General features: G+C 45.2%; 1 protein-coding gene across 1 annotated transcript in view; it reads left to right on the top strand.

Annotated features, from left to right (window-relative positions):
• The first annotated feature begins 4,833 nt into the window (after positions 1-4,833).
• LOC124545525 (fatty acyl-CoA reductase 1-like) overlaps positions 4,834-19,120 on the top strand; it is a 152,080-nt gene continuing 137,793 nt past the window's right edge. The window contains exon 1 of the mRNA XM_047124473.1: positions 4,834-4,920. The gene's annotated coding sequence lies outside the window, so the exon portion shown is untranslated. The remainder of the gene's footprint in view (positions 4,921-19,120) is intronic.

Consider the following 19,120-nt stretch of genomic DNA (forward strand, 5'->3'; position numbering starts at 1 on the left):
CTCTGGTCGTCAGCAGGACGATAAACTTTTTGTAGATTTGGACTTTAATGGCAAAGTGATCCCATTCCAGCTCGATACCGGAGCTGCAGTTTCACTGATCAACCACGACACGTACAGACAGCTGGGCACACCTCCATTGTGTGCCGCAAATGTTAAGCTCAGTAGTTATTCAGGACAAGCAATCCCTGTGTTAGGACAGTGCAGCCTCCTTGCAACATACAAGGCACAAACAAAACTTGTGTCATTTTACGTCCTTCGTTCTTCTGCTGGAGTGAACTTGTTTGGTTTAGATTTATTTCAGTTGTTTAACTTGTCTATAGTCAATCAGGTCCTATCAGTGAACCAGACTGTGCCTTCAGACAGTGTTTCTCGTCTATGTGAAGAATTTGCACACATTTTTGCACCGGGCCTAGGTTGCGCTAAGAACTACAAAGCACATTTGGAACTGAAAGTCAATGCGCAACCGAAATTTTTCAGAGCGCGCAATGTTCCCCACGCATTGCGTGATGAGGTCGCAAGAACATTACACGATTTGGAATCACAAGGTGTGATTGAACGTGTGCTGGCTTCTCTCTGGGCATCACCCTTGGTAATTTTGCAAAAACCTTCCGGAAAATTGAGACTTTGTGTGGACTTCAAGGCAACAGTGACTCCCCAACTAGTGATTGCCACTTTTCCTTTACCCCGCCCGGAAGATCTTTTTCACAAACTGTGCCCGGGTAAATATTTTTCGAAGTTGGACCTAGCAGATGCGTACTTGCAAATACCGGTGGACGAAGAATCTCAGCGTGTTCTGGTGGTTAACACGCACCTTGGTTTGCACCGATTCACACGACTGCCATTCGGGTGTGCATCCGCCCCTGCATTGTTTCAGCAATATCTGCAAACTGTTTGTGCCTCGGTCCCTACTGCAGCAAACTATCTGGACGATATTGTGATCTCCGGAAAGACGGAAGAAGAATATTTAGCCAATCTCAGAACATTATTTCAGGTCTTGCGACAAAATGGTCTTCGCTTGCGGAAGGACAAATGTGTGTTTTTTGCTCGTGACTTACCCTACCTGGGACATGTAATCAATGCCCACGGCATACATCCCAGTCCCGAGCACCGCTGCCATACAAGACTTGCCTTCGCCGTAGAATTTGAAGCAGCTACAGAGTGTGCTGGGAAAAATCAATGATTATCATCGCTATGTGCGCCACGCCTCTTCCATTTCAGCTCCGCTTCATCGCTTGCGCCGTAAAGGTGTTCCGTTCGTCTAGACGACGGAATGCGAACGCGCCTTTCGCCAGTTGAAATCGGCATTGCTTTCCAATACTTGCCTTACGCCATTCGATCCCCAGAAACCCCTTTTGTTGATGGTAGATGCATCGGATTTCGGGATCGGTGCTGTGCTTGCGCACAAAGATGGATCGCACGATCGCCCTATTGCCTTTGTGTCCAAATTGCTCTCGTCTGCGCAAAGAAATTATTCACAGATCGAGAAAGAAGCTTTGGCTCTCATCTTTGGTGTTACTAAGTTTCATGATTTCTTGTATGGTCGTCACTTTACCATCATCACAGACCACAAACCTTTGACATCGCTTATTCATCCGAACAAGCCTGTACCTCCACGTACAGCGCAGAAACTCATTCACAGGTCTATTCTCCTCTCGCAGTACCGCTACGATATCTTGTATCGGTCCACTGCTAAGCACGGAAACGCCGATGCGTTGTCCCGTTTGCCTGTTGCTGAGGATAGAGCATTCGATTCTTCCAAACTTGCTTGCCTGTTCATTGATGCGGAAACCGATGACGTGGTCGAATCGTTTCCGATTGTAGTTACGGCCACAGCTTCTGACCCTGTCCTTGCTACCGTTTTCCGTTTTGTTGCTACGCAATGGCCCTTGTCAAAGTCACGGATCGAGGATCCGTTGGTTCGCTGATTTTTTGCTCACAAGGAGAGACTTTTTGTTCGACGTGGTGTTTTGCTGTTGCGTTCCGATAATGATCACTCCAGGGTCGTGGCCCCACGTTCGTTACAGTCCTCTGTTTTACGGCTTCTCCACCAAGGACATTGGGGTATAGTGCGAACGAAACAACTTGCTCGCCAGCACTGTGCTTGTTTCGGAATCGATGCTGCGATTACGAATATGTGCTCTTCTTGCATGGCGTGTGCCGAACAACAATCCGCACCACTGCGGAAATTCTTTGCATGGCCAAAAGCCACTTCCCCTTGGCAACACTTACACATCGATTTTGCTGGTCCATTCTGGAATGCTCGATGGTTGGTTCTGGTCGATTCCATCAGTAATTTTCCTTTTGTTGTCAGGATGTCTTCCACGACGTCATCTCCCAACATCCAAGCGTTATCCGCTATCTTTTGCATTGAAGGTCTTCCACAGACTATTGTTTCCGACAATGACCCACACTTTATGTCCGCAGAATTTCAGTCATTCTGCAAGGCCAATGGTATTCAACATCTGACGTCCGCGCCGTTTTCGCCTCAGTCAAACGGTGCCGCTGAACGATTGGTCCGGACTTTCAAGTCCCAGATGTTGAAGCTGCAAGAGTCGCATTCTCGGGAGGACGCGTTATTGCTCTTTTTGTCCTCGTATCGCTCTCAGCCCCGAGATGGTCGCTCGCCGGCTGAGTTGCTCCACGGTCGTCCTCATCGAACTTTGATGTCTTTGCTACATCCGCAGCATCGGGTTCCTGTGCAGCAGCAGCCACCTGCTTTTGCTCCAGGCGACGTTGTATACTATCGCAGCGATCGAGGTTCACGGCGTTGGCTCGCAGGGCGCATTCTTCGCTGCCTCGGCCGCGCTATGTATCTGGTTTTGGGGGCCTCTGGTGAGGTGCGTCGGCATCTCAATCAGCTGCGCTCCCCGTCTGCTTTCAACGACGGTACCGTCCGCTCAGCGCCCTGGGGACCCATCTACTGGCTCGCCTCAGCCCCAGGTGTTACCGACGCTGCCTTCCATTTTGCCCCATGGCGACGCGCCGCCGCCGCCGCCGCCGCCGCCTGTTCTCCAGCCGGCGACGCCCGCAGTGGACGCTTCGCTGCAGCCGCCAAGCGCCTCCCTGTGTCACGCGCCGCCGATCGCTTCCCGTGACCAGCTGTCCTCCGACACGGAACTCTTGCCCGCTCCGGACCAGATGTCGTCTTTGCCCGTCGGGTGCCCCGTTCTGATGGAGGTCGACCCTTCTGCCCCTTCTGTCTCTCTGCGGGCGCATGTTGGCGTGCACCCTGTACTAGGTTTTCAGGCGTTTCCTAGCTCCCCTCGGACCGAATGGCAGGGTGCGGGTGGCACAGCCTCGCCTGTTAGGCTCCCCACCTCGTCGCATGCGTCAACATGGGGTCCTCCCCACGGCGGGCGGAAGCGTTATAACACAACCGTACGTCGATTTGCGGGGAAGGAATGTGGTGTCACCGCCAGACACCACACTTGCTAGGTGGTAGCTTTAAATCGGCCGCGGTCTATTAGTACATGTCGGACCCGCGTGTCGCCACTGTCAGCACTGTCAGTGATCGCAGACCGAGCGCCACCACACGGCAGGTCTATAGAGACTTACTAGCACTCGCCCCAGTTGTACGGACGACTTAGCTAGCGATGCAACACTGACGAAGCCTCGCATATTTGCAGAGAAGATAGTTAGAATAGCCTTCAGCTAAGTCAATGGCTACGACCTAGCAAGGCGCCATTAACAGTTGCTATTATTTATACCGTACCGTCAAGAACGATGTATACAAATGATGGATTAAAGTTAAGTATTCCAGCAGCTACGTACTTTTCTTTATAGCATTCATTCCGTATCCTGTTTTAGACCTCACGCCAGCCTGCTTGAGTTTAACGCGTGTATTTCGGCCTTCTCTAGCTATACAACAGCATGTAGACCTATGTTCACCAATTATGGATTAAAGTTAAGTATTCCAGAAAGTACGTACTTTATTTGCTATTCTCAAGACATTGTCCTGTTCCAGACCTCACGCCATCCTGCGTGAGCTTCAAGCGTGCCTTTCGGCTACCTCACAGTGGCTTGGCTGTCTGGCCAAGTCACAACAACCTTCCCATCATGTGATACATGTAAGGTGGCGCAGAGCAGCGGTTTGGTGAAATTTGATGCCAATACGACTTCATTAACCCACCTTCAGCTCGCATGAACTTCTGTCGCCTGTGACGACACCTTCCTGTTTGTCGCCGAGCCCGAGGGTGACGTAGCATGGACCTACGTTTTTGCATCTTTACACAGGATGGTTGTAGGCAAATTTCAGTCAAATGCAAAATTATGTGTGGGAATTGCCGACAGTTATGGGATTTAGAAAAAGTGATCATTTAATTATGTTGCATTGCAGTATAATTTTGTTACGGTAAACGTTTTCGATGGAAGCAGCTGTTTTCAAGAAAAACATGAAAAAGTCGCCTTTAAAGCTCCTTGCCCTCTCCCACCTCGACCAACCAACGCCAAGCTCATAACCCATTGATAATGATGTTAATAGACTGTTAATTACAGTCTCCCCCACTACTTTACAAAAATTTGCGTCAACGCGAACTTTTTCCCCTAATGTTCGTTCCTTGACTGGAATAACGGGGAAGGGTCGATGCCAGGCTTGCTCGAGTTAACTTTCTGCCGCCACTCTACTGACCTCGTCCGCAACGTTTACATTGGCACGGCCTAGCCAGACCAGTCCACGCGTCAGGGCCTGACTGTCACCGCGTTGCGCGTGCGCCCCGCCACTTAATGCTAATGATATGCTCCGTGTGATTTACGTCCGGCCGCAGCTGTTAGCTCCGGACGTGAACGGCCGCCGGTGGGGGTGGCGACGGACGAGTCAGTTTGGTCAGTCCTACAGACCGACCCACGGCGCAGAAACAGCTCGCGCACTCTTGTCTGCAGGCAGCTCCGTTAGTAGGACACAGGTCGAGAACAACCCTTCTGGTAAGAGCAACGTACCTCGGTAAGCTCTTAGATAAATTATCTGTAAAAAACTAAAGCAATCATTGACGTTGGCTCAACGTACTCTATCTTTACGAGAAGTTAAGCAAACATTCCCGTTGGCTCAAGGTACTCATAGCTTTACTAGAAGTAATCCTGATGTGTTTGATGTTTGCTTATGTTCCAATAATTTGCCTGTTCTTTTGATTGTGAAGGTAAATGAAGATGAAAATTACACCTTCACAGCTTTCATGTACTGTTCTTTTTTTTTAAGAATTACAGTAACGTTTTCCGAAATACTAAAAACTGAATTTTATTATTAATCTTCTACGTGTTAAGCTCCATTGCAACTGTTTAGAAAACACTTGTTGTTGCGTCTGTAATTGTGAAGACTGGCATACCTCTACATAGTTTTTTTATCCTTGCTTGACGATTCTTCTACTGCCTTCCCTACTATGTACATTTCAGGGGTTCTCTTGTACAAGAGGTTGAAAAGGGCTATGCAGCTAAAAACCGTTGAGTTGGTGAAAGCAAAATGAAAGAGTATTTTAATCCAACTACTGGCAGCCAGCACGGAAGTTTCGTTTGGCTGTGTACCTTGCGAGGTGCCGGAGCTAGCAGTGTATTTAACACTAAATTCTTCTAGAATCTACATATGTAAATGATGCTCTAAGCCCCCCCTATTCTAACTCCGACTTTTGCTGTTGCACAAGGATTAAAAAAATTACGCGAACTGACTCTAATCAACCCTGCCAGTGGAGTAGAAGAGAGTTAGGCACCTGCAATAATTTAATTTGATAAATAAGTTAAATAAACGAAGAATTCATTAACATAGTGAGGAATGATAGGGTTGCTCTACCGATTAACAGAATGAAAGTTCTGTCCAAATGTCGGCGTCTGGAAAGCATTCACTCGACTCCCTCACACCCTTTCAAAATCAGCAGAGCCCGCCTGTCACCGGACCACCCGGGTGACGAGAGACGCTGCGTGGGAAGTCCGCGTGTGAAGGAATAGCAACTTTCCACCGCATGCAATTAGAGAGGAGAATCGTAAGATAGCATTTTAGATTGTAATTGGTGAGCGGTTGGCTCACTTAGGAGCAAGGTAGTGAGTCAATCGCCCAAGAACAATCTTGCAGACTGACTCCACATGCCGCCCTCAATAAAGAAAACCACTGCAACTGTAAAATGCAGCTCATAGAGGGAGGATTATTTATGATGTAGCCAACTTCACCTTCTTAATATGGAACTCTAACACTCACATCACACATCCATACCCAGGGAGCCCCTTCCAAACATCGATTCACACAGACTTTCACGCTCTAAATATGGCCCGGGCATGTGAGCCAAATATGGAGCAGTTTATTCTTTGCAATCAGAGTAGGAGCGCTCCGCAATTAAATGCCCAAGATGTTACAACAATTTGTATCATTAAACTAACCTGAACTCACTCACACATGATACTATTTAACTTAACAATCTCTTTGTGAGCTTTCAGAATCTAATTACAACCTCCGATTCATTCTGTCTCCCTGCAGCAAGAATAACCTTTACAAAATGTTCCCTGAACTGATGGTCCATTCACAATGACAATGGTGGTATTTGCTTCAGTTTATGGGGACTTCAGGCACACTGTTTGCATACACACAACAATAAATACAAAAATACAAAAAAAAAACATGGTGTGGAGAACAATACAGTAATTTGTAATTTGTGCGCCCTACTCTATCACTTACATAAGAATTACAGTGTAAAACACAAACACACGTAAGGTATAACATACATTACAAAAACAACAGTAGAGAAAGAAATTTAAGAAAAAAAACAAAGTTCATGGGGCATCAAGTTGTGCGTGCACATTGCACAGTCCTCACGACTGTGCTGAGAATGAGGCACTAAATCACATTGTTAGAAATATTCGAAGCACTTCACAAATTCCACAGTACTGACATCACATAGGGCTAAACGTCGGGTGTTGTTGCTACGTTGTTGCAACAGCAATAGGGTGTGCTGGAGCATCTGCAGTACTCTGTTGAGATTGCAGCAACACTCACGGATATGATCACGGCAGTACGGTAGGAAGACACAGTGATAGGTTCTCCTCACGTCGATTAATTGTCTCTGAGGTCTACTTGTTGGGATACATCACTAGTCTAGGTCTCTTCTCTCGCTGGACAGTACTTTACGTTTCCCAATATTGCAGTTCGACGAGGGATGATGGCACGTGGAGTGACTCCACAAGTGTGTGAGGTCATCCATACAGGATCGAACTAGTAGCGACGAGTGCTATAACTGCTCTCTAATAGAGAGGAGAAGTTAGAAATGAGACAATACATTTGTTAGAGTTTGTGGCACGATACTGCTTTGTGTATGCAGATCGGCCAATGCTAGTGAGTTGTATAAACCCAAACAGGTGAGTATATAGCGTCCCTTTCTGTCCTGAGGCACATGAGACGCCGGTTATGACACCATATGTTATCTTCTTCGTGTACTCACGACAACGTGGTCTGCCGCAGGGAATCCCTCCAAACAGCTGCCGCATCCGGAGAGCTAGCTGGCTGTCGCGTGTGGGTCGCATGTCAGTGTCAACGGCCAGCCTCACTTTCGCTTGTGGCCCGGCGAGGGCTATCTGCCGCCTAGTCCCTCAGGTATACGGCCCGGTGACTGTCGGCTTGTAGGACCGGATGCTCTCGCGCCCTTCGCGTCAGGTGGCGCGCTTACGCTCTCCTTGCAGGTAGCTGATGACCTCTTGTTTTTGCTCCGCCTGGCCTCTGCATTGCCACGATTCCCGTCATCTGCGCAGTTCTGACAAAAATCTTATGCCTAACTTTTTTCCCATGACCTTCTATGTTATAATAAATTTACATAACGATACATTGATGGTCTGTCATTTCAGACACTTACACTCCTGGAAATTGAAATAAGAACACCGTGAATTCATTGTCCCAGGAAGGGGAAACTTTATTGACACATTCCTGGGGTCAGATACATCACATGATCACACTGACAGAACCACAGGCACATAGACACAGGCAACAGAGCATGCACAATGTCGGCACTAGTACAGTATATATCAACCTTTCGCAGCAATGCAGGCTGCTATTCTCCCATGGAGACGATCGTAGAGATGCTGGATGTAGTCCTGTGGAACGGCTTGCCATGCCATTTCCACCTGGCGGCTCAGTTGGACCAGCGTTCGTGCTGGACGTGCAGACCGCGTGAGACGACGCTTAATCCAGTCCCAAACATGCTCAATGGGGGACAGATCCGGAGATCTTGCTGGCCAGGGTAGTTGACTTACACCTTCTAGAGCACGTTGGGTGGCACGGGATGCATGCGGACGTGCATTGTCCTGTTGGAACAGCAAGTTCCCTTGCCGGTCCAGGAATGGTAGAACGATGGGTTCGATGACGGTTTGGATGTACCGTGCACTATTCAGTGTCCCCTCGACGATCACCAGTGGTGTACGGCCAGTGTAGGAGATCGTTCCCCACACCATGATGCCGGGTGTTGGCCCTGTGTGCCTCGGTCGTATGCAGTCCTGATTGTGGCGCTCACCTGCACGGCGCCAAACACGCATACGACCATCATTGGCACCAAGGCAGAAGCGACACTCATCGCTGAAGACGACACGTCTCCATTCGTCCCGCCATTCACGCCTGTCGCGACACCACTGGAGGCAGGCTGCACGATGTTGGGGCGTGAGCGGAAGACGGCCTAACGGTGTGCGGGACCGTAGCCCAGCTTCATGGAGACGGTTGCGAATGGTCCTCGCCGATACCCCAGGAGCAACAGTGTCCCTAATTTGCTGGGAAGTGGCGGTGCGGTCCCCTACGGCACTGCGTAGGATCCTACGGTCTTAGCGTGCATCTGTGCGTCGCTGCGGTCTGGTCCCAGGTCGACGGGCACGTGCACCTTCCGCCGACCACTGGCGACAACATCGATGTACTGTGGAGACCTCACGCCCCACGTGTTGAGCAATTCGGCGGTACGTCCACCCGGCCTCCCGCATGCCCACTATACGCCCTCGCTCAAAGTCCGTCAACTGCACATACGGTTCACGTCCACGCTGTCGCGGCATGCTACCAGTGTTAAAGACTGCGATGGAGCTCCGTATGCCACGGCAAACTGGCTGACACTGACGGCGGCGGTGCACAAATGCTGCGCAGCTAGCGCCATTCGACGGCCAACACCGCGGTTCCTGGTGTGTCCGCTGTGCCGTGCGTGTGATCATTGCTTGTACAGCCCTCTCGCAGTGTCCGGAGCAAGTATGGTGGGTCTGACACACCAGTGTCAATGTGTTCTTTTTTCCATTTCCAGGAGTGTATTTTAATTTTATAGTTATCAATCTACGGCTATACCTTCGAGGACAGTTCAATAAGTAATGCAACACATTTTTTTTCTCGTCCAATTTTGGTTGAAAAAACCGGAAATTTCTTGTGGAATATTTTCAAACATTCCCGCTTCGTCTCGTATAGTTTCATTGACTTCCGACAGGTGGCAGCGCTGTACGGAGCTGTTAAAATGGCGTCTGTAACGGATGTGCGTTGCAAACAACGGGCAGTGATCGAGTTTCTTTTGGCGGAAAACCAGGGCATCTCAGATATTCATAGGCGCTTGCAGAATGTCTACGGTGATCTGGCAGTGGACAAAAGCACGGTGAGTCATTGGGCAAAGCCTGTGTCATCATCGCCGCAAGGTCAAGCAAGACTGTCTGATCTCCCGCGTGCGGGCCGGCCGTGCACAGCTGTGACTCCTGCAATGGCGGAGCGTGCGAACACACTCGTTCAAGATGATCGACGGATCACCATCAAACAACTCAGTGCTCAACTTGACATCTCTGTTGGTAGTGCTGTCACAATTGTTCACCAGTTGGGATATTCAAAGGTTTGTTCCCGCTGGGTCCCTCGTTGTCTAACCGAACACCATAAAGAGCAAAGGAGAACCATCTGTGCGGAATTGCTTGCTCGTCATGTGGCTGAGTGTGACAATTTCTTGTCAAAGATTGTTACAGGCGATGAAACATGGGTTCATCACTTCGAACCTGAAACAAAACGGCAATCAATGGAGTGGCGCCACACCCACTCCCCTACCAAGAAAAAGTTTAAAGCCATACCCTCAGCCGGTAAAGTCATGGTTACAGTCTTCTGGGACGCTGAAGGGGTTATTCTGTTCGATGTCCTTCCCCATGGTCAAACGATCAACTCTAAAGTGTATTGTGCTACTCTTCAGAAATTGAAGAAACGACTTCAGCGTGTTCGTAGGCACAAAAATCTGAACGAACTTCTCCTTCTTCATGACAGCACAAGACCTCACACAAGTCTTCGCACCCGAGAGGAGCTCACGAAACTTCAGTGGACTGTTCTTCCTCATGCACCCTACAGCCCCGATCTCGCACCGTCGGATTTCCATATGTTTGGCCCAATGAAGGACGCAATCCGTGGGAGGCACTACGCGGATGATGAAGAAGTTATTGATGCAGTACGACGTTGGCTCCGACATCGACCAGTGGAATGGTACCGTGCAGGCATACAGGCCCTCATTTCAAGGTGGCGTAAGGCAGTAGCATTGAATGAAGTTTACGTTGAAAAAAAATGTTGTGTAGCTAAAAGATTGGGGAATAACTTGGTGTATTTCAATGCTGAATAAAACAACCCCTGTTTCAGAAAAAAAATATGTTGCATTACTTATTGAACTGCCCTCGTATAACCAAATCTTGGTGTATCTAAGCTAGACATGGAAATAATCTATCTTGATATTTGTGTAGAGACCGATCTCACTACTGTACATGGTGTGTGACGCTATACTGGATGAACAATTAAATGTGCGGGCCCGCACTAATATTACTATTAATTATATAGATCGACAGTAGACATGCTCAAGAATTAACTACCATTTGCCAACGATCTACATTCTATGTCTTTTAATTAAATTATGTTGTTATGCAGGTCTAAGTTTTACTGTGCTATAAAGAACATGCAACTATTCTACTTTCGCTCGCCCGTCGTCCCTCCATCTCGGGTCTGTGGTTTGGTGACCTGAAAAATAGCATCCCAACAGGCGCGCGCCAAACACTTGTGGTAGAAAACCGCCACAATATTAACGATCTAGTTATTGTAAAATCCTAAAGTTTAATTTATCCTAGTATATGGTACTCTCTCTATTTATTTTTTTTTACCTTATACAACACTCTTACATAATTCCTGTTACGCTGAGATGTCTCGCTGCTCGCCGCTATTGACGACAGTGATGTGCGCGCCGTACGACATGGCCTCCGAGTTCTCACTACGCCTCACTGAAACTCCAGAGACTGGGTTAGCCATGGCTATACAAGACAATAAATTTATAGTTGCAACTTCTTTTTCTATGTTATGCAGTATTCGCGATCAAAGCACACCCTTCCAGAGGCAACGTAATATGACCAAGCCAGGACTGGTTCCTGTTGAGGATTCCGTCGCTCACCACACACCAGCTACACAGTATGTCACGAATTTCCAAGTATAATTCCTTGGTTATTCATCTGTGACAGTCACAAGCACGAACTTCTTTGTGTGAGAGATGTGGTGGAGTCCTATGGACTAGCGCCAATCCCTTGTCATACTCCCCCTTCTCTGACGTGCATTAGGATTTGCAGGTTAATTTCAATCCCCTGGTTCTCCTGCTGTCCTTGGTTTCGCTCTCTCCAATTACGGTCGCTTTGCCGTTCGTTATTCCTCCTCTCCCAGATTCCTTGTCTAGCATGACCCTGTTCCCTGACGTTCTGGTTTCCGTGTCTCTGGTTTCCATAACCTTGAATAGCGTAACCTTGATTTCCATAAGCCTGGTTTCCTAACTGACCAGTGCGATTATGCGATCTGTTGTCGCCTTCTTCCTGTCCTTTGCGTCTTGTTTATCAAAGACTACTTCGAGTTCGTGCAATAGACTCTTGAATGCTTCTATTTCACATCCACACTTCCCGACGAGTGTCTGTTGATACCTAACTGGCAATTTGGAAAAGCAAAATTTGATGACTTCTCCATTGCTATATGGACTATCTAAAAACTGATTCTTCTTGAGTAAATCATCAAAAAATTTGGTAGCGCTCCTATGCCCGGACACTTACAGTTCAGGACAAAATATTATTTTCTCTTTAATCCTGTCTTGCGTTTCCTTTGACCAGTAGGTCCTCAGGAATGCACCAACAAATTCCTGATAAGTCCGACACGTCGCTTCCACACCCCGCATCTTTTCCGCAGCTTGGCCTTCGATGTGTCCACACATGAATTCTAATTTTGCCTGGGTTGGCCATGACGACGGTAATAAATTTGTAAACTACATCACCCAGCTCTTTGGATGCATCGACCTTCCATTATCTTTGAACTTCTGGAATTTTAGTATCGACAGGAAGTGATTCTGATCAAAATCCTCTCCGATCCCCGCATTGGTGTTGTCACTCGTTTCCGATACTTGCACGTCTGTTGAGTGTCCTGATCTATCTTGCTGATAACTGTGATGTGCTACCTCTGTATCACAGTGGAAGTGGCACTCAGAATTCACTCTCCTAAGTGGACTACCATTATTTGAACTATTACTAGGTGTTTCTGCGTGTGCATTGTTAGTTCCGCACTCTGTCACTGGGCTGGAGCACGGCGGGCTTTTCCTCGGAGACACAATTCTGTGTACTCCATCATTGGTATCCGAACGCGCAGTACTCGTGTGCCCGTTTCGCTCTAGTTTTGCTATTCGACTCTCTAATTCTTTCATTCGTTTCGTGATGTTCGTAACCGCGATACTACCTCGGGTTTTTAAGAACGCTAGGGATTTTGAGTGGGCTTGTGTCGCACGTCGCAAGCGACCTGCGAGTTGAGAAGTTACTTTTGCGACTTTCATTGCCCCTGTTGCTGCCGTTTTGGCTAGGCCTGCTCCTTTTAGTGCTACCAGTGACATTTGTTTTGCTTCTCCACATTCTTTCTTTATTGTTAGTAATTCCCCACGAATTTTCCCTATATGCGAAATTATTGCCTGAGTGTCCTTCTTACGCTGTTCGTCAGCTTCTTCCTTCTCCTTCTTACGTTGTTCGTCGGCTTCTTCTTTCATTGATCGTAGGAAGCTTAGTATTGGGTTAATGTCATCACTTTGATCCTCGTCACACCTGGGTGATGTAACTCTGGACACCTGGACACTAGAGCTCTGACGTGACCGAGCTGGCCTCTGTCTGCACTCGTTCGTTTGATTATAAACTTCTGCTGCCGTCTCGACCTGTGTGCCTGTCTCTGTTTCATCCTCTACCTCACTATCATGGTCGCGACGTTGCTCTAGGATCGCGTCCAAATCACCTTCCTCATCAATGACCCTGTCGTCCTGTGCTGCTAAAAATATGCCCATCTCATCTCCGAACCTATCCTCGTCAGTAACCTGCCCCTTATCCATTATGCTATTCTCTTTTGTTTTAGTTTCGCTCGCTAATAGTCGTGCGTTACTTCTCGTGATCATTCTTAAAAAAACAAATTTATCTAAAACTCACAATAAAAATCATCTACTCCCAATATTTTTCCACATAGACATAAAATTTCAACAACGCCGTTCCAACATTGTAACTACAAACACAATTTGATGTGGTACAGAAACCGCACACAAATCCGACAAAGTGCGATGTGGTACGGACACCACATCAACGAAACACAAAAAACAATGAACAAAAAAAATATATACACGGAAAACAAAAACTGTAATCATGCGCCGCTACTTAAAAACTAATCGCGGAACTACAAGAAAAAGAACTTGGGTATTAATTATTAAAAAAAAGTAGAGAAAAAAAAATTGAATGTTCCTACTAAGAATCCTGTTTGCTTATCAGTGATTCACAGGAAAGATCCGAGGCTAAGGGTCGCCATTTTATGCGAGGTGCCGGGGCTAGCAGTGTATTTAACACTAAATTCTTCTAGAATCCACATATGTAAATGATGCTCTAAGCCCCCCCTATTCTAACTCCGACTTTTGCTGTTGCACAAGGATTAAAAAAATTACGCGAACTGACTCTAATCAACCCTGCCAGTGGAGTAGAAGAGAGTTAGGCACCTGCAATAATTTAATTTGATAAATGAGTTAAATAAACGAAGGTTTCATTAACATAGTGAGGAATGATAGGGTTGCTCTACCGATTAACAGAATGAAAGTTCTGTCCAAAATAACAATATGATTTATTAAGACTAAACACAAAATAATAAACAAAACCACATGAAACATTTATAATACATCAAATTGGCTCAAATTGGATACTCAAACAAACACTGTGAAGGTGAAATTGTCCCTAAACTAGATTGTGAGGTTTAAGACGAAGTGGTATGTGGAGCCAATTCCTTGCCACTCAAATCTTAAGAGGGACACACAGCTAACCCAACATTAATTGCTGCTACTCAAGACAGAACAAAGTTAGAAAAAGACGAACAGCCACGCTCTGCTGAGCTCTGATTACCACCTAGGAAAATCCCTATCTGCCGGTGCTGCGGACATACATTACCAAACTGTCTTCTTATCTGCCAGAACACGTTCTGGCGTACCGGAGGCGATGGCTGGTTGCTTCGACGTCCTCGACCGACAGGCGAGAGCCGACTACTCTAGAGTACCCGTACATGCTGAACACCGAACATTCCCGTCCCCACGACAGTGGCTGTGGTTAAACGTTCCAATCAGCAACTCGAAAACCGGCGGAAATTTCCACTCCATTGCCGGAGCACTACCATTCCACCAATGGAAATTCTTGGCGCCAATTTCTGATTTTGCTACGTCACGGAGCTATGCCCTGAGCAAGCCAATCACAGTTACTATTTTGCAGAAAGCGCGGGAATTTTCCCGCCACAACTGCCTGGGTACACAAGTCATTCCCACGCCTCGTTGGTAGCCCGCCAGAAAGTGTTTTCACTAAGTTTCTGCAAAGTAACGGAACCTCTAGCGCAGCTGCTACTTCAGGCCCCTCCGGGCGTGTCTTTTGACAATGTCAGCGTCTGGAAAGCATTCACTCGACTCCCTCACACCCCTTCAAAATCAGCGAGCCCGCCTGTCACCGGACCACCCGGGTGACGAGAGACCCTGCGTGGGAAGTCCGCATGTGAAGGAATAGCAACTTTCCACTGCATGCAATTAGAGAGGAAAATCGTGAGATAGAAATATGAGAGGGGGCTCATGCCACCTCTCAACCTCATTGCAACTAAAATGTTAAATATTAGATAACATCCTAGGATAATTCATATTTGAAGTGCAGAACACAAAGTTACTGATATGCCCTTTATCACTGAGAGATATTTATTTCATTTTCTTCCTTCATCTTTCTTCGTTAGGGTCATCTAAGGACCACGCACCAATTTTAATGCTTCCTTCTTTGTTGATCTTTCTTTTCCTCCAGGATTCATCTTTTCACAATGTATCTTTTTCTCTCCTTGGACCATTTTGACCCTGTCTTCTTCTCCCTCCTGCCTTGGAATACTTCCATTTACAAGACCTTCCCTCTTTCTGTTGCATTTGTTTCTTTCCAAATCTTCCCTAACTTCTTAAATCCAGGCTATTGTTGACTTCTTGTCCCAAAGATATTTAAAAATCTTTTTGGTTAACCTGTTGCCGTTCATTCTGTATAAGTGTCCAAAAAATACCAGTCGCCTCTTTCGTAGTGTCTCATTTATGTTTTCTATGTTGCGATAAACTTCTTCATTGCTTCTTAATTTCTATACCTCTGTATTTTTGGTGGCCCACGTATTTTTCGAATGATTTTTCTCTTTAGCACTTCTAGTTTGTGTAATTTGTAGCTCTGAACTAAACATTCACTTGCATAAAGACATTCTGGTTTTACTACCATGTTGTAGTGCTGTATCTTCAAATTTTTAGACAGTCATCTTTTGTTGTAGACATTCCTAGTTATTCCATAACCTCTCTCCATTTTATGTACTCTTTCTCTTACAGCGAATTTTTCTAAGCCTTTTTCTTGAATAATTTCTCCCAAATATTTAAATTTATTTACGTTCTTTACCTGGCCAATATCTGTTTCTAGGTATTCCGAAACATTTTTTCATATTTGTCAAATGTTTTGTTTTTTCTACAGATATTCTTAAACCTGCTTTGTTGCCTATTTCTTCGAAGAGATTGATTTATATTCCAGCACTTGTTAGGTTTTCAGAAAGAATGGCAAAGTCATCCGCAAATGCTAAACAGTGAAGTTCAATCCATTTGTTTTTAGTTCCCAGTCCGATTGGTGATAGCTTCTGTTCTATTAGTTTTTGTTTCCATTCTCTTACTATTTTCCCCTATTATGCAGTTAAAGAGGAATGGAGACAGGCCATCACCTTGCCTTACACTTGTTTTTATGTTGAATGCCTTCGAAATTTCACCCCGAAACTTTACTTTTGATTTGGTTTCTGTGAGCGTTTCACGAATAAAGTTCGCTAATTTAGATTTGATGCCAAATTCTTTGATCGCTTTATCTAGTCTTTCCCTATGAACCAAGTCAAATGCCTTTTCAAAATCTATAAATGTTACAAGCATATCTTTGTAAACCTGTGACGAATTATGGACTTTAGGTTGAAAATCTGTTCTGAGCAAGATCTGCTCTTTCTAAATCCACTCTGATATTCTCCCAAATGGCTATCAAGTGTTGCTTCTACCTTGTTTAGTAGTATTGTTGCAAATATTTTATAACCCACTGCCAATAAATGTATACCTCTGTAGTTATTTACATTTTGCTTATCTCCGTTCTTATGCAAAGAATGGATGAGAGACACTTTCGAGTCTTCTGGTGTCTTTTTAGTTTGCCATATTTCTTCGGCAGTCCACAGTGGCCGAGCGGTTCTAGGCGCTTCAGTCTGGAACCGCACGACCGCTAAGGTCGCAAGTTCGAATCCTGCCTCGGGTATGGATGTGTGTGATGTCCTTAGGTTAGTTAGGTTTAATTAGTTCTAAGTTCTAGGGGACTGATGACCTCAGATGTTAAGTCCCATAGTGCTCAGAGCCATTTGAACCATATTTCTTCAAACGTGAGATGAAGGTTAGTTATGATCTTTAGTTGAGACCATTTAATACGTTCAGCTATAATAGCCTCTTCTCCACTGGCTTTGTTGTTCTTCAGGTACTTACTCATTTTTTAATTTCTTCAGCTGAAGGTGGTGGATTTGCTTCTGTATTTTCATGGAGATCTGGAAATTCTATCTTACAGTTTGCTTCTTCACAGTTCAATAATTTTTCATAGTACTTTCTTAGTACTTCGCAGTTCTGCCTGTTGTTTACCATTTTCATCTGTCAAGCAAGTACTTGGAGCTTCGTTGCCCTTTAGATGACTTTTAAACATCTGTTGGAAATTCTGGGAGTTATTTTTTACAAAGTTGTTTTTATGTCAAGAAGCTGTGGTTCCTCAAAAGATATTGTAACAGTCTTTATTATTCTTGCTGTTTCTTCCTTTGCATTCTAAATTCATCAAGGTGTTCAGGCTTCCCAGAACATTTCAATTTCTTCGACTGTTTTGTTCTTTCTGTAACTGCTTCTTCACAGATTACATTCCACCAGATCTTCTTCTTCATTTTTGTTGTTCCAAACACTTTTTCGCTGCCCTGTTGATTTTGTTCGATATTTTTTCCCATTTCCCTGATTTAGTTACTTTAATTTCTTCCTGAAAACTTTTTATTACCTCTTTGGTGATGTTGAGCCTGCCTGTATTACATTTAATTAATTTTTGCTTTCGCTTTTGGGGTTTCTTTTTTGTGGAGAAGTTTAAAATTAAACTGAAACTTCTCTGACTAAAAATAGTCAGGTAATGATGAGAATCAAATTCCCTGTATCTTGCTACTTTTAGATTCATGATTTATTTAAAATTGCATTTAGATATAGCCACGTGATCTAACTGGAACTACCTTAGCAATGGATTCGGAGAGATCCATGTTTTTGCTTTTCTTGGTAATTTTTTGAAGAAGGCTGACACTACCTTCAACTGAAATATTCTACAAAGACTGATTAGTCTTGTGCCATTCTTCTTTCTTATTTTATGGGCTGGATAGTATCGTACTAATTTTCGAAACGATTTTTCCCTCCCCATTTGCGCATTAAAATCCCCCATTAGTATAACAACATTTGAGTTTGGAATTTTTGATATTTCTTCTTCTACAAGCTTCCAGAATGCTTGTACTTAACTCATTTATTACATTTTATTATTATTATTATTATTATTATTTGGCTTTAGTTTGACGAGATAGCGTGTTCCTGATTGTTTGCACAGGGTTACTAGTTGAAAGTTTCATTTTAAAAAAAATGGAAAAATGAAAATTAACCTTAAGGAAGAATCTACCATGCCTATTGTGTGAGGCACATTGGCTACTGAGATTTTTTTTTCTTTTTTGTTATTATGTAGTTTCATCAGGGGCATATTTATAAGGAGCTATTAAAAAGTTTCCGTTCGAAGGTCGTACAGTCCAGAATCGGTATTTTGATCAGACAAAATCTTGGTAAGCATTGAGGCAATCATCCCACCGGCGCACCAAGTTGAAGATACCCGTTTGGTCAAACACCGTGAAGAAGTCCTTAACTGCCTGCTGCACATCCTTGTCCGACAGAAATCGTGGACCCTCCAAGTCGAACGCATAATAATCGCATCGGGAGTGATGAGAACTGTTTGGAGGTTGATCGAGCGCCCCACATTAGAGTTGGCGTAACATTGTGTTACAATATTTGCGATATGGAGTGGTGCTCTGTCATGAATCAGCAACCTTGGCGCACCATTCCACAACGGTGATTTGGCAGACATGATGCCCCGTAAACAGTCTTTACTTTCTCCCAGTGTTTGTCCTCCGGCAGGCAAGGAAAGAATAACAGCAAGTTGGTCCCATTTGGACGTACTTTGTAACAACGTCGCCATAGGTCACGTTTCCGTATTTAGCGCACGCACATCGGAAGACATGGATGCAATAATAACTCCTTCCATACATGCAGGTGCTTATATGCTTGCATCAGAGTAACGCTGCGTACATCGTTTGCTGCAGCAACTTCCAAAACGGAAATAAGTTGTCCGTCCCCTATAATATAATTCTAAATAAAGACTGACGCTTAATATTCGTCGACGGGGATATTATTACACTCAGAGAACAAGGTAGGATTTGGAGAAGTGTCCTATGTAAAATCGCTAAGCGGGTCCCTTGTCGACCAGTCTGGTGTGACAGTTGAAGATAGCAAAACGAAAGCAGAAGTTTTAAATG

Source organism: Schistocerca americana, chromosome 8, assembly GCF_021461395.2.
Source record: "Schistocerca americana isolate TAMUIC-IGC-003095 chromosome 8, iqSchAmer2.1, whole genome shotgun sequence".
Lineage (NCBI taxonomy): Eukaryota > Metazoa > Arthropoda > Insecta > Orthoptera > Acrididae > Schistocerca > Schistocerca americana.